Genomic DNA, 16,530 nt, shown 5'->3' on the forward strand with positions numbered 1-16,530 from the left:
AGAAAATAATAATAATTTACCAAACAAATTTGTATCATACATCTGCTATTTGCATGAAATTATGCTGAAGACATGGAGAAAAAGACAGGTAAGACTTTGACCTTCGTGGAGCTTGAAGCCCAATGGGGAAGAGATGATAAAGAAAGCAAATAAATACACAAAATCATCACAGTCAATAGTATACTGTAATGCAGAATAACAGCATGGGAACACTTGGAACTGGGAACTCATTCCCTTCAAGGACTGAAAGAATAACCTCATGTAAAGCTCTGGGCACACAAGCCAGTTACATGAGAGTCCTCTCCTAGAAGCTGCCAGACTTCCTCCCTTCAGGCTGGAGCTTGCTATGAATAAAGCCCAAACGGCCAGCAGGCAGCCTGTGCACAGACCCTACCAGGCCAATCCAATCTGGGCTGCTTCTGTCCATCTGAAGATGGATGCAAGTCAGGACAGACAGACAGAAGGCCACACATAGACGGCTACGAGGGAAAGCTATTGGCTGCAGAGGCCCTGCCTAGCAAAGACTCTCTACTGAACTGGCTTTGTTCCTTTGCATAATGGGCACCACCTGGGTCCCAGGGACTGCAACTGGCATCAATTAGTTCTCATTGAGCCCAAGCTGGAGCACAGCCTGGCTCTCCTCCCAGGTTCTGGCGCTGGAGGCAGCCAGCTCCTGTTCTGCGTCTTTTACTCCTAACCACCTCCATTGGTGACCTCTTCCCAATCAAGCAGGGCCCACCAGGCCCACAGCTGCCACTGTGATGAGAAACTTGGTTCTCAGAGCTAAGTGATCAGGCCCCAACCACCACTGTATGAATGGAGGGACCCGATGAACTAAGGACAACTTAAGCAATTTGAAAATTCTGTTTCTGGCTTTTATTCTCAGAATTTCATTCCATATAGAGGGACAGGCAGTCTAGAATTGGTGGCATTGCACAGCACCTAAGCGGCTACTATGCAGGCAGACAGGCAGGATGGGGGACACCCAGTCCCCACCCAGCTGTTGCCAACAGTCTAATCTCAGGCAAGGGACTTAAATTCCCTAAGCTTTGGTTGCCCCATCTTAAAATGGGCATGAAAATCATAATAGCTACCTCATATTTGGGCAAAGAATTAAGTGCAAGAATCCATGTAAACATGCTTTTCCGACCTTAGGCTGCCTGCCTATGGTTCATTTACACAAGAAAGAAACATAATACTAATAGTCCAAGTGCTAATATTTGGGAACTGTTCAGTGTGTGTTTACTAGGATTTATCTTCATTCACTCACTCGATAAACGTTTTTGAGCATCTACTATGTGCTAGGCCCTATTCTGGGCTGTGGAAATGTCACTCATCTGATGAACATCCATTTGTTAGTCTCCAAAGCATTTAAACCTGGCAACAGAGCTTGGGATATACCTGCCTTACTGGGTGACTTAGCTTTTTCTCCATAACCACCCCAAAACTTAGTGGCTTCAAGCAACAGATGTTTCTCCTTTCTCATGACTCTATGGGTGATCTGGGCAACTCTTGTGTTCTGAACCAGGTTAGTCCGACGTGGGTGGTCCAGGATGGCCTGATACGTGGGTCCTGGGCCTCAGCTGGGATGTTTGAGGCCACCTTCCCCATGGTTTCTCAACCTACAATGAGGGTACAATGGGCTTGTTCAGTAGGTGTCAGAAAGTCCCACAGTAAGAAAGAAGGCAAACTCCAACTCACAAGCACTTTCCTCTGCTTATGACACATTAGCAATTTTTCCATTGTCCAAAGCAAGTCACAAGGCCAGAGTCCATGGGAGGGAACCACCCAAGGGCATGGAACCAGGGAAGCAGGAGCAAGTGGGAGCTGTTACTGCCACAGCCAACCACACTGACCCATTCCTCAGTGGTCTCCAAATGTTTTTGATCATACATCCCTGTATTAGTCTTCTCAGGCTGCCATCACAAACTAACACAGACTGAATGGCTTAAACAACAGAAATTTATTTTCTCATAGTTTTGGAAACCCAAGATCAGGGTGCCGGCATGGGTAGGTTGTGGTGAGGTCTCTCTTCCTGGCCTGCAGATGGCCGCCTTCTTGCTATGTTCTCATATGGCCTTTCCTGGGTGCATGCACATAGAGAAAGAGCTCAATATCTCTCTCATCCTCCTCTTATAAGGTCACCAATTCTATTGATTAGGACCCTGCCCTTATGACCTCATTTAACCTTAATTACCTCCTAAAAGCCCTATGTCCAAATACAGTCACACTGGGATTAGGGCTTCAACATATGAATTTATTGGAACACAGTTCAGTCCACAGAAATCTCTGTTTTTTTAAAACAATTGCAGCTCTAATATATGCATATTTATGTATACATTATATATACATTTCATTAAGTATAAATTTTTAAAAGATGAGTTAAAGATATAGTATTTTAGCATCAATTTTGATGGCATTTTACTATTAATAAATAATATTCCAAGGCACAATACACACTAAGGGTGAGCTCATTATGAATGACAGTGGACATAAATCAATCTTTCAAGGGACCCTCTTGATCATTTTAATTTGGGGAGGTAAAGAGGCTGACTTCTTGTCAGATTTCATTTTTATCTCATAATGTGCTATTATAAAGTTCATACTGGCCACATAAGCTCTGCTAATTTCTTACGGTTTTCTGGACCTTGTGCTATTAGTATTATCTTTAATCTTCAATCTATAAAAATCTATTGAAACCACATTTTCATTTTGTAAAGCTCCATTTAGGTAAAACTAGATCATGGGCTGGGTGTGGTGCCTCACGTCTATAAATCCTAGCACTTTGGGAGGCTGAAGCAGGAGAATCTCTTGAGGCCAGGAGTTTGAGATCAGCCTGGGCCACATAGAGAGACCTCATCTCTATGAAAAAAAAAAAAAAAAATAGCTGGATGCATCTGTAGTCCCAGCTACTAAGGAGACTGAGACAGAAGGACTGCTTAAGCCCAGGAGTTCAAGGCTGCAGTCAGCTAAGATCACACCACTGCACTCCAGCATGGGTGAGTGACAGAGCCAGATCCTGTCTCTTTAAAAACAAAAACAAAAGAAGACCTTGGTTGTGTAGTTTGTAAATCCATCTACCCACTTGCAAATAGACCAAACTGTCTTAGATTCCCCTGAGTGCTGATATGCAGGTGGTGAGGTTACCATCAGCCCCCACATCGTTGGGTCTTCAGGGGTGTACTTGTGCCATGGGTGACAAAGGAGCCTCTGAGGAAAGCTCTAAGTGTCCAGCTGAGTCCCTTTTGTGCTTTTTTTTTATTTTTATTTTTTCGTTTAATACTTTTTGGTGTTCCACAGGTTCAGAGAAACTTTCCTAGTAAGAAATGGTAGAAATAACCCTTGAAAGTATCATCTTCTGAACATTAAAAAATTAGAAAAATATAATTGTCTTCTTATTTTTTTAGCCCCAAAGTTTCAATATTTTCCACAGAACCCAGCAGATTGTACTGAGTGCCCCACTTGGAAACCACTGATTTGCTTTATCCAAAAAAAAATGTGTTTTTTTGTACATGATATTAAAATGTAAAACAATGCCTTATGCTCAACGTTAGTAGCGACTGAATAGTTAATTTTAAAGTATCTGGTAAGTAGGGCTTGGTCTTACATAAAATTGGAAATCTGGCTGGGCATGGTGGCTCATGCCTATAATCCCAAAACTTTGGGAAGTTGAGGCAGGCAAATCACTTGAGGCCAGGAGTTCAAGACCAGCCTGGCTAACACGGTGAAACCCTGTCTCTACTAAAAATACAAAAATTAGCCAGGCATGGAGGCACATTCCTGTAGTCCCAGCTCCTTAGGAGGCTGAGGCATGAGAATCACTTGAACCCAAATTGCTTAAACCCGGGGCGCAGAGGTTGCAGAGAGCCGAGATGAGGTCACTATATACCAGCCTATAACAGAGCAAGACTCTGTCTCAGAAAAAAAAGGGAGGGGGTATCTAAGGGATTGTGAGTGATTTACTCCTAAGAAACCAAAAAAGGCTTTATATTCACATGAGCTTGTGGCCCTCGGTGGGAGGACATCCTCGGCTCCCTCTCCACCTCCCCGATCATGGACTGGGCTTCAGGACTCTAGTCCCACGTCCCATTTAGTTTTCCACAACTGTCATAACAAATTACTACAAATTCAATAGCTTAAAACAACAGGAATTTATTTTCTGGCACTTCTGGAGGCCAGAAGTTGAAATCAAGGTGTCGGCAGGGCCACACTCCCTCTGAAAGCCCCAGGAGAGGCTCCTTTCTTGCCTCTTCTAGTGCAATCAGCATTCCTTAAGTCAGGTGGCTCTGCTCTGTCTTTACTTTGTCTTTTCCTCTGTGTGTCCTTTATCAGGACATGTGTCATTGGATTTCAGGCCTACTTGGGTAATCAGGATGACCACTTCATCTCAAAATCTTTCATTACATCTGCGAAGACCCCATTTCCAAATAAGGCCACATTCGCAGGTTTTTAGGGTCATCATTCAACCCACTGCACACGTTCTCCCTGCAATGTCAGTGGATGAATTGGGGTCTGCCGTGTGGAGCAGCCTTTGTCTCTGCCTCCTGCCTGACTCTGAAGGGCTCCTCTGAACACCATGCTTTATCGCGGAAGGCTTCCTCCTTGTACTCCCCAGTTAACTCACAACTTCAATTAGAAGGAAATGCCTGAGACTTAGAAAAGGGCCCTCGGTCCCTTCTCCCTGTCTTCCCACAACCATTCCACGCATTTCCTCTCCTCCACGATGCTTCAAAGCACTCTCCCGGCAATCACCAGCACAGTTTCTGATCTCCAAACAAAAAGTCACTCTTTTGGGGGATTTATCATGTCAGCCAAATGGCAGTAAAGCCTGGCCAGCCCCAAGGCAGAGTTCATGGAAATGGGAAAGGGAAAAGTGGACCAGAGAGACTTTCTCTGGACCTCTGAGTCAGACTACTTTCAAGTCTAATCAGGGGCCATGTGTGGTGGCTCATCCCTGTAATTCAAGCACTTTGAGAGGCTGAGGTGGAAGTATTGCTTGAGTCCAGGAGTTTGAAACCAGCCTGGGCAACATGGCAAAACTCTATGTCTACAAAAAACACAAAAATTAGCCAGGCATTGTGGTATGCACCTGTAGTCCCAGCTACTTGGGAGACTGAAGCAGGAGGATCGCTTGAGGAGGCAGAGATTGCAGTGAGCCAAGATCACACCACTGTACTCCAGCCTGGGCAACAGAGCGAGACCTGGTCTCAAAAAATAATAATTAAAAAATAATAATAGGCAGTGCTCCTGGAATCCAAGGATACCCTGGCAGCTGGCAGGGCAGTGGTGCTGGCTTGGGGTGAGAAAACATTAGACAGGGAGACAGAAAAAGAGCTGGGTGTGGCAGCAGAGCTAATGCACCCCAGCCTTGAGGTCACACTTCAAGGAAGTAGAGAAACAAGAACAAACCAAACCCAAACCCAGTAGAAGAAAAGAAACAACCAAGATCAGAGCAGAACTAAATGAAATTGAAACAACCAAACAAACAAAACCGATACAAAAGATAAATAAAACAGAAAGACAGTTCTTTGAAAAGATAAACAAAATTGATAGATCATTAGCAAGATTAACCAAGAAAAGACAAGAGAAGATCCAAATAAGCTCAATTAAAAATGAAATGGGAGATAATACAACCGATACCACTGAAATACAAAAGACCATTCAAGGTTACTATGGACACCTTTATGCACACAAACTAGAAAATCTAGAGATGGATAAATTCCTGGAAATATACAACCCTCCCAGATTAAATCAGGAAGAAATAGAAACTCTAAGCAGACCAATAACAAGATTAAAACAGAAAAAATAAAGCCAACAAAATAAAGTGCAAGACCAGATGGATGCACAGTTGAATTCTATCAGGCATTCAAAGAAGGATTGCTACCAATCTTATTGAAACTATTCCCAATGATAAAGAGGGAATCTTCCCTAAATCATTCTATGGAGCCAGTATCATCCTAATTTTAAAATCAGGAAAAGGTATAACAAAAAAAAGAAAGAAAGAAAAAAAAAACCCTACATACCAATATCCCTGATGAACACAGAAGCAAAAATTTTCAACAAAATACTAACTGAATCCAACAGCATATCAAAAAGATAACACACCATAATCAAGTGGGTTTCATAGCAAGGATGCAGGGATGGCTTAACATATGCAAGTCAATAAATGTGATACATCACGTAAACAGAATTAAAAACAAAAATTATGTGATTATCTCAATAGATGCAGAAAAGGCATTTGGCAAAATCTAGCATCCCTTTATGATTAAAACCCTCAGCAAAATTGGCATAGAAGGGACATAACTCAAGGTAATAAAAGCCATCTATGACAAACCCACAGCCAACACTATACTGAATGAGGAAAAGTTGAAAGCATTGCCCCTGAGAACTGGAACAAGGCAAGAATATTCACTTTCACCACTTCTATTCGACATAGACTGGAAGTCCTAGCCAGAGCAATCAGACAAGAGAAAGGAATAAAGGCCATCCAAATCAGTAAACAGGAAGTCAAACTGTCGCTGTTTGCCAATGATATAATCATATACCTATAAAACCCTAAGGACTCATCCAAAAAGCTTCCAGATCTGATAAAATGAATTCAGTAAAGTTTCTAAATCAATTCAGGAGGCAAAATCAAAGTACACAAATCAGAAGCACTGCTACACACCAGTAGTGGCCAAGCTGAGAAATCAAGAACCCAATCCCTTTTACAGCAGCTGCAAAAAATAAAATAAAATGCTTAGAAATATGCCCAACCAAGGAAGTGAAAGAATTCTGTAAGGAAAACTACAAAACACTGGTGAAAGAAATCATAGACAACGCAAACGAATGGAAACACATTCCATGCTTATGGATGACTAGAATCAATGTTGTGAAAATGACCATACCGCCAAAAGAAATCTACAATTCAATGCAATTTCCAGCAAAATACCACCATAATTCTTCAAATAACTAGAAAAAACAATCCTAAAATTCAAATGGAACCAAAAAGAGACCACATAGCCAAAGCAAGACTCAGCCAACAGAGCAAATCTGGAGGCATCACATTCCTTGACTTCAAACTATACTGTAAGGCCATAGTCCTATACTAGAAACAAATAAAGCATAATGTTCTTCTTCAGGGTATTCACAGCATAGGGGAGGGGGGAAAGCAGTAGCAAATACTTTTAGTACAATGCGGTTCCGCTACTCCAATAAATGTACTATAAATAATTCAGGGACCACAGAGAAAGAAGTAATTATTTCTGTTTGGGGTAGAACTGGATAAGATGGAGGAAAAGAGATTGAGAAAAGGTGCAGGGTGCAGGCTTTTGGCCCATGCTTGATAAACAGGTGTAAAGCAATGGAAAGATAGGCCAAAGACAAGTTCAGGCAAAGGTATGACATGACAAAGACATGCTCTGTACGAGGGACATGGAGGATCTGCCGTTGCTGGTTGGGTGAGGTGGGATCTGGATGCGTCTGTGGATAGGGGTGGCTCTGATGTCAGGAGAGTAGATCAGGCACCCCACCTCGCCTGGAGTCAAGTGTGAAGGACTCTTTATTCCATGGTGAGGAGTTGTAGCTTTCTCCAAAGTGTCTTGAGAGACTGAATATATAAATGGACAGTGGCCAGACCTTAGAATACTGTAGACCTCTGATCCACAAACTTAGCAGTAACTTGCTCGGAAGCCAAACCACAGCCTCTGCAGCAATCAGCCAGAAAAGGCAGGCCTTGGGCAACAACTGCCAGCTTCCCTATTTTTGCCCCTGCTTCCAACCAACTCAGGACCAATCATATAAAATGCCCTGTTTCTAATGAGTCTGCCTCCAGCTTCCCTAGGCCAACAACCTCCAATCAAAGTACAGGCGAAATTTTCCTTTTTCCTCACCATAAAGCTTCCACGTTCCCCTGCCTGCCTTTGAGTTTCTATTCTAAATAAATAGCCTTGTTTGTCCTCATTTGAGTGGTTTTCGTTAATTTCCTCCGTATAGACTGTACAGATTGCTTTTGAAGACGGGGAGAGGGAGCAATGGGAGTAGTTAGCTCTGTGAAACTGATACCCTAATACATAGTGCTGATATAACAATAGATAGTGGTGGAATTCAAAGCTAGAAAAATCTGCTTTTGATACCTTTTGATATCTATACACACATACCCACACACAATTTTTAATGTTTATATACACCTGAACATCCTCTAATTCTTCTATATTCTAAAGAAAGGTTTTAAATCTTTAAAGTGCAGTTTTAAAAAATAAATATTTTTAGAGTTACCCTTTTTTTTTTTTTTTTTTTTTTTTTAGACAGAGTAATTCACTCTTGTTGCCCAGGCAGGAGTGCAGGGGCACAATCTGGGCTCACCACAACCTCCGCCTCCTGGGTTTAGGCCATTCTCCTGCCTCAGCCTCCTGAGTAGCTGGGATTAGAGGAACCTGCCACCATGCCCAGCTAACTTTCTGTATTTTTAGTAGAGACAGGGTTTCACCATGTTGGCCAGGCTGGTCTTGAACTCCTGACCTCAGGTGATCCGCCTGCCTCAGCCTCCCAAAGTGCTGGGATTACAGGCATGAGCCACTATGCCTGGCCCAATTTTATTTTCAATGTAATATTTTCTTTCTTTCTTCTTGTGTGGAAGATTGCATCATTGACTCCCATCTGTCACCCTTGCCTGCATTTACACCCTCGGTCATTTGATTCTGATACCGTCCATGAAGTGGGCAGCGCATAGCTTTCTGCCCCCTTGATGCTGTGATTTGCCACGAGACCTGCTTTGGCCAATGGGATGTTGGCAGACTTGATGCAAAAGGAGTCTTGGAGCAGACCTACACCCTGGGCCTGGGCTTTTGTACCTCGACCATCTCGGTAAGAAGAACATGCTCAAACCAGCCTGTGGTTACAGGAGAAGGATAAGAGTCAGGTGGAGCTGAGCCATGTCCAGCCAGGCCTAGCCTACTTTGGACTACCTCCAGCTGACCCACAGACAGATGAGCTCAATCAATGGCTGTTACTGTTTTATGCCTCTGAAATTGTTGTGGCTGTTTGTTATACAGCACTTCCAGATAATAGTTGAATATTACACCCCTTGATTTTAGCTGTTGAAGAAATGTTTTGTTATTTTTAATGTGATTGGTTTTTTGTTTGGTTGGTTGGTTGGTTTTATTTTTGAGACAGAGTCTCACCCTGTTGCCCAGGCTGGAGTGCAGTGGTGCAGTCTTGGCTCACTGCAACCTCCACCTCCCAGGTTCAAGTGATTCTCTTGCCTCAGCCTCCAGAGTAACTGGGACTACAGGCATGCCACCATGCTCACCTAATTTTTTGTATTTTTAGTAGAGACAGAGTTTCACCATGTTGCCCAGGCTGGTCTTGAACTCTTGAGCTAAGCAATCTGCCCGCCTCAGCCTCCCAACGTGTTAGGATTACAGGCCTCTGCCACCGTGCCTGGCCTTAATAAGCGATTGTTAATAGCAGCTCTTATTGATTGTCTACCCAAATCCATTCTTTGCTGACGGCAGATTCTTGATTTTCTTCAGGAGTTTACCCTCTGCCTAGCCTGGACAAGCACTCAGGAAAGGTGCCCTCTTCAACTCTAAGAAAAAAATCTTAATTAATCCAAGCCAACTGCAGTTTGCTGGCAGTTGGTTGAAGAGAGAGCATGTAACAGTTACAGCCAATGAGATGTGAGGAGTCGGCTGAGGGGCTTTCTGGAAAGGCTTCCCTCCTCTTTGAAAGAGATTCATGAGATGATTCTTTCTTTTTTCTATGCCAGTAGACTTTTGGAACTGTTTCCACCATCTTGAGACCATGAGGGGGCCCAGCAAGAGGAAAAGTCAACATGCTGAAGAAGACAGATTAGGAAGAGGGCAAGTTCTTTTTTTTTTTTTTTTGAGACGGAGTTTCGCTCTTGTGACCCAGGCTGGAGTGCAATGGCACGATCTCGGCTCACCGCAACCTCCGCCTCCTGGGTTCAAGCAATTCTTCTGCCTCAGCCTCCCGAGCTGGGATTACAGGCACGCACCACCACGCCCAGCTAATTTTTGTATTTTTAGTAGAGACGGGGTTTCACCATGTTGACCAGGATGGTCTCGATCTCTTGACCTCGTGATCCACCCGCCTCGGCCTTCCAAAGTGCTGGGATTACAGGCATGAGCCACCGCGCCCGGCAAGGGCAAGTTCTAAATGCCATTCAGAATCCACCCAATTGGCAAGCCTTGCAGCTGCCCTAATTCAGGACTACTTGGTACCTGTCCTCATGGTTGAGGCCACCTTACCTTACAAGTTTTGTTCCTTATGGTTCCATTCTTCCTAGATGATTCAGATACCTCCTCAGAAGAGTAAAATCCAAGTTACAGAGAAGGATGTCTTGATTTTCTTTTCTTTCTCATATTTTTTATCCAAGTGATTCACCCCTGATTGAGGACCTCTAACAAACTCTTTCAAGATGGGCTTAAAGAATGTTCACTCCAGAACTCCCATTCCCAGTTGATACAAAGAGAATAAAATACCTAAGACTATAACTTAGAAGGGATATGAAGGACCTCTTCAAGGAGAAATACAAAGTGCTGCTCAAGGAAATAAGAGAGGACATACAAATGGGAAAACATTCCATGCTCATGGATAGGAAGAATCAATATCGTGAAAATGGCCATGCTGCAAAAAGTAATTTGTAGATTAAATGCTATCCCCATCAAGCTACCATTGACTTTCTTCACAGAGTTAGAAAAAAACTACTTTAAATTTCATACGGAACCAAAAAAGAGCCCGTATAGCCAAGACAATCCTAAGCAAGAAGAACAAAGCTGGAGTCATCCTACTACTTCACTTCAAACAATGCTACAAGGCTACAGTAACCAAAACAGCATGGTACTGGTACCAAAACAGAGACATAGACAAATGGAACAGAACAGAGGCCTGAGAAATAACGTCACACATCTATAACTATCTGATCTTTGACAAACCTGACAAAAACAAGCAATGGGGAAAGGAGTCCCTATTTAATAAACGATGTTGGGAAAACTGGCTAGCCATATGCAGAAAACTGAAACTGGATCCCTTTCTTAAACATTATACAAAAATAAACTCAAGATGAATTAAAGGCTTAAACGTAAGACCTAAAACCATTAAAACCCTAGAAGAAAACATGGGCAGTACCATTCAGGACATAGGCATGGGGAAAGACTTCATGACTAAAACACTGAAAGCAATGACAACAAAAGCCGAAATAGACAAATGGGATCTAATTAAACTAAAGAGCTTCTGCACAGCAAAAGAAACTATCATCAGACTGAACAGGCAACCTACAGAATGGGAGAACATTTTTGCAATCTATCCATCTGACAAAGGGCTAATATCCAGAATCTACAAAGGACTTAAAACAAATGTACAAGAAAAAAAAACCCTCAAAAAGTGAGCAAAGGATATGAATGTCTCAAAAGAAGACATTTATGTGATCATCAAACATATGAAAAAAATGCTCATCATCACTGGCCATTAGAGAAATGCAAGTCAAAACCACAATGAGATACCATCTCACCCCAGTTAGAATGACAATCATTAAAAAGTCAGGAAACATCAGATGCTGGGGAGAAGGTGGAGAAATAGGAATGCTTTTACACTGTTGGTGGGAGTATAAATTAGTTCAACATTGTGGAAGACAGTGTGTCGATTCCTCAGGGATCTAGAACCAGAAATACCATTTGACCCAGCAATCCCATTACTGGGTGTATACCCCAAAGGATTATAAATCATTCTACTATAAAGATACATGCACACATATGTTTATTGCAGCACTGTTCACAATAGCAAAGACTTGGAACCAACCCAAATGCCCATCAAACATAGACTGGATAAAGAAAATGTGACGCATATACACCATAGACTACTCTGCAGTCATAAAAAAGATGAGTTCATGTCCTTTGCAGGGACATGGATGAAGCTGGAAGCCATCATTCTCAGCAAACTAACACAGCAACAGAAAACTCAGCACCACATGTTCTCACTGATAACTGTGAGCTGAACAGTGAGAACACATGGACACAGGGAGGGGAGCATCACACACTGGCGTCTATTGGGGGAAAATAGGGGAGGGACAGTGGGGGGTGGGGAGTTGGGGAGAGACAGCATGGGGAGAAATGCCAGATATAGGTGATGGGGAGGAAGGCAGCAAATCACACTGCCATGTGTGTACCTATGCAACAATCTTGCATGTTCTTCACATGTACCCCAAAACCTAAAATGCAATAAAAAATAAATAAATAAAAATAAAAAGCCGGGTGCAGTGGCTCACACTTGTAATCCCAGCACTTTGGGAGACCAAGGTGGGCAGATCACAAGGTCAGGAGTTCAAGACCAGCCTGTCCAATATGATGAAACCCCATTTCTACTAAAAAATAAGCCAGGTGTGGTGGCACACACCTGTAGTCCCAGCTACTCAGAGGGCTGAGGCAGGAGAATCGCTTGAACCTGGGAGGCAGAAGCTGCAGTGAGCTGAGACAGTGCCACTACACTCCAGCTTGGGTGGCAGAGTGAGACTTTGTCTCACACACACACAAAAAAAGGAATATTCACTCTAATGGATGGCCCTGAGATTTGACTTTGAGGGTTTCACTGTGGCTCTACTTTGTTAGGAAATTACTTCTGGCCTCTATATGACTCTCTGATGCTTTATCCAGTGAAGCGGGGACCCCTTGAGGACAACTTCAGAACCTGGCAAATGCAGGAAGAATTTCAAGTAAGATTCCTTGGTAACACCCATCCTTCCAAAGAGAGACTCCCAGGATCTATTGACTTGGAGGTGCTTTAAATAGCAAGGGTGAAGTTGACCTTTTTAACATATTGCAACAAAATTACAAAAAGAAAATCAATCCACAAGAATGATCTTTCTCCTGTTCAATGAGCCTACTTCGCTGGTGTGATACATTTTACTTCAATAGACAGCACCTTCAGAAAACACATTAAAAAGTCATTCGATTTCATCTAAACTCACTGATAATTTAGGTAACCCGACCATCTCTCCCTCCTCCCACCCTGTGCTCAACAGAAACAAGCTCACATTAAATTAACATTCATTTTGTTAAAACTAAAACTCAGGCCATCTTCTGGACTTGCCCAACTTTCTCCCGCACCTGGGCCACTGGTCTGGTTCTTTTCTCTCCTGGAATGGCTCTCCTCTCCCACTCCCGATCTGGCAAACTCATCATCTGACAATGCAAAACTCAAAGGTCCACTCCTTTCCAAAACCTTGCCTTAGACCCCTGAGGCAACACTGCATAGAGGGGAGGTTGAAGTCAAACTGACCTGAGGGTGGATCGAGCTCTGTCCCCAATTAGCTGGGTGACCTCTGACAAGGAAGCCAGCTTCTCTGAGCCAAGAGTCAGCTTTCTCGCCTGCAAATATAAATCATGATTACCCCTGCCTCGGGCTTGTGCTGAGGATGAGATGAGCTCATGTAAGAATCCCTGGCACAGAGTTAAGGACTCAGTGTGTTCTGGCTGTTGCTACAGGATACCTTTGCACAGAATCATAAAGCTTTATAGCCATAAGGGACTTCAGAGTAGCTCTTCTCAACCTTCCATGTCCAAGCCAATCACCTGGGGACATTGATTCTGAAGTTCTGGTGTAATGCCTGAATTTTTTTTTTTTTTCATTTCTTACAAGTTTCAGGGTGTTGCAGATTCCTCTTGTTCCAGGACCACACTCTGAAGTGGCAAGACTTTAGGAGACGTTGACTTCCTACTTGTTTTACAGGAAATAAGCATGAAGCCCGAGAGGAGCTGTTCCTAGCCCAAGGGGATCTACTGCGGAGAAAGGCAACACAGAACACAGTCTGCTGGTGGAGTTTGAGGAGAGATCCACTTTCAAAGCAATTGCTGGTCAGAAACAACCCTGTGAGGTTTATCTGTAAACTGCAAATCCATTTCCTCCACCCAAGAGCCAGTACTCCATTTACTGAACAAGGTAAACTTCATTCCTGACTCAGATGGGAGGAAGATTGCCTGAGAGGGACATTTTCAAGAACAAAGGCATTAAACTAAAATGAGTGGTATTCTATCTGCAGAGAAGTGAAAACCCATTACCCAAGGGCCTGTGGCATAAAACATAGCTTAGAAGGAGCGGCTGTGGGGTTTTTTGGTTTTTTGGTTTTTTGGGGGTTTTTTTTTTTTTTAGACAGTTTAACTCTTGTCACCCTGGTTGGAGTGCAGTGGCACAATCTCGGCTCACTACAACTTCCAACTCCCGGGTTCAAGCGATTCTCCTGCCTCAGCCTCCCAAGTAGTTGGGACCTGCCACCACGCCCGACTAATTTTTATATTTTTAGTAGAGACAGGGTTTCACCACGTTGGCCAGGCTGGTCTCAAACTCCTGACCTGAGGTGATTCACATGCCTTGGCCTCCCAAAATGCTGGGATTATAGGTGTGAGCCAACATGCCTGGCTGTAGCTGTGGTTTTTTACCCTTCTCAGAATATCCTTTAAAAAATCAAAGTTTTCAGGAAATTGGGGGAGAGTGCAGGAACAATCATTGCTTTTCCAACATAATTTGCAGATTTGCAACATTAGGGAAATGAGCACAACTCACTCCTCTTTGAGGCAGCACCCAGCTGAGGCAGCTCCCCTGTGTGGCAAACTGAGAGGGTCTTGCAGCTGTCCTAAGGGCATCCCAGAGTTATTCCTTCATCAGGAGGACCTAAGCCCTTCCATTCCACTGTCTGTGGTGCTGCCCAAAAGCCCATCACATTTACAGCCACTGTGGTGCTTCCTTCTTCACACACCTGACCCTTTATCCCATTTGGCTTATTCCAAAGCTCAGCCCATGCTCCCAGGCATGGATAGGAAGGAACCAACTTAAAAAAAAAAGAAATGCACTATTCATGAAAAGTGCTAGAACCCACCAGGCTCTGAATGCACTCCTTTTGAGAAGGCATGACTCAGTCCCAAGTGACATCTGATACTTAACAAGCGCCCATGAGCCATAAGCCCTACTGGTGTCAGCAGCGGTTTTCCCATCAACCTCTGAAATAAAAGCAAATCAGTTAGCCAGGTGTTACATATGCCCAGAAGGTTACAGGAGCCCAGAGGTGCAAGCACCTGGAGAAAATATATCAACACTTCTGCACTGTAGCAACAACTATTGCAGAAATTCTTGTCATTATCTATCAAAGTGAAAACAACAAACCCCTCAAGTTTCTGCACGGTTTGCTAGAAGTAAAGAGACAAATGAGACAAACAGCTCTTGCCCTCAGAGAGTTGACAATCTAGTAGAAGCAGGAGAAGCCATCTGAATAACTAGGAAACAAGGTGAAGAGCAGCTCCTGCCCTAAAAAGGCAGGACGGTTGCTGAAGGAAGGGAATGTGAACCCTGGTCTTGCCCTTCAGGCCATTTTTCATAATTTATGATCCTGCATTCTCAAATTACATAGGGATGTCTCAAATATGAGACAAGCCTTCTAATTTAACAAGTAAGTGATCAGAAAAACTGTACACGGGCAGTCCTCTGCTTTTATAAATGTGAGAATACTATCAAATTAACTGTTTAGAAGGGCAATAAGAGACTTATACATTGTATGTGGTTGTTCCATCCCAGGAGGCACTGTACAGTTGGGCAGGGTGTACACTATACAAGGGCATCTGGCCAAGGGTTAGACTGAAATCCAGATGTGTATCTTGATGTCGAGTTGTACTTATCCAGAAAAAAAAAAAAAAAGGAGTTCCTCTTCCTAATTTGCACAAGACACCATTTAGCTTGCAGTGGCCCTAATTCTGAGAGGTCCAAAACTAGTTTTAAATTCCAGTTACATATTTATAGCATTTTCTTTTATGTTGTTCTTTTCTTTTGCCATTAAGTCTATAGTGGACCCACTCAAGTCCAGTGAGCATTCAACGGAAGCCAAAGATTGGCCTCCGATCTCCATTTTGAAAGCAAGTGTATTAAGCATAGCAAACTTCTGTGGCTTGTCCTTGAGAGTACTCTTTATTTCGACTTTCCACTAACATGGACAAAGTACAGTACAATTTTCAAATAGTTGCACATATTCTGTTGAACAAAGAGAGCGACTGCCCGCAGTGAATGGTTGGCTGACAGGCAGCACCACCTGGGGGCAGCTGAAATTATTTTTCTCAGTAGCTAGTGTATGATGGTCCACATCGGTTATGTCCTGTAACAGAGCGATTCGGGGTGTCAGTGTTTAAAATGCTTATCTGGGCCGGGTGCAGTGGCTCAAACCTGTAATCCCTGTACTTTGGGAGGCCAAGGTAGGCAGGTCACAAGGACAGGGGTTCAAGACCAGCCTAGCCAACATGGTGAAACCCCATCTCTACTAAAATACAGAAATTCACCAGGCATGGTGGCATGCACCTGTATCCCAGCTGCTAGAGAGGCTGAGGCAGGATAACTGCTTGAACCTGGGAGGCGGAGGTTGCAGTGAGCCAAGGTTGCACCATTGCACCGCATCCTGGGAGACAGAGCAAGACTCTGCCTTGGAAAATAAAAATGCTTATCTGATGATCCCACTGAGGACAGCCTCTAATGCTGAACCAAACATTCAGTGGGCAG

General features: G+C 43.4%; 1 protein-coding gene across 1 annotated transcript in view; it reads right to left on the reverse strand.

Annotated features, from left to right (window-relative positions):
* Window positions 1-1,946: 1,946 nt before the first annotated feature.
* Window positions 1,947-16,530, reverse strand: part of LOC141580523 (uncharacterized) — a 236,387-nt gene continuing 221,803 nt past the window's right edge. The window contains exon 7 of the mRNA XM_074381583.1: window positions 1,947-4,406. The gene's annotated coding sequence lies outside the window, so the exon portion shown is untranslated. The remainder of the gene's footprint in view (window positions 4,407-16,530) is intronic.

Source organism: Saimiri boliviensis, chromosome 12 (assembly GCF_048565385.1).
Source record: "Saimiri boliviensis isolate mSaiBol1 chromosome 12, mSaiBol1.pri, whole genome shotgun sequence".
NCBI lineage: Eukaryota > Metazoa > Chordata > Mammalia > Primates > Cebidae > Saimiri > Saimiri boliviensis.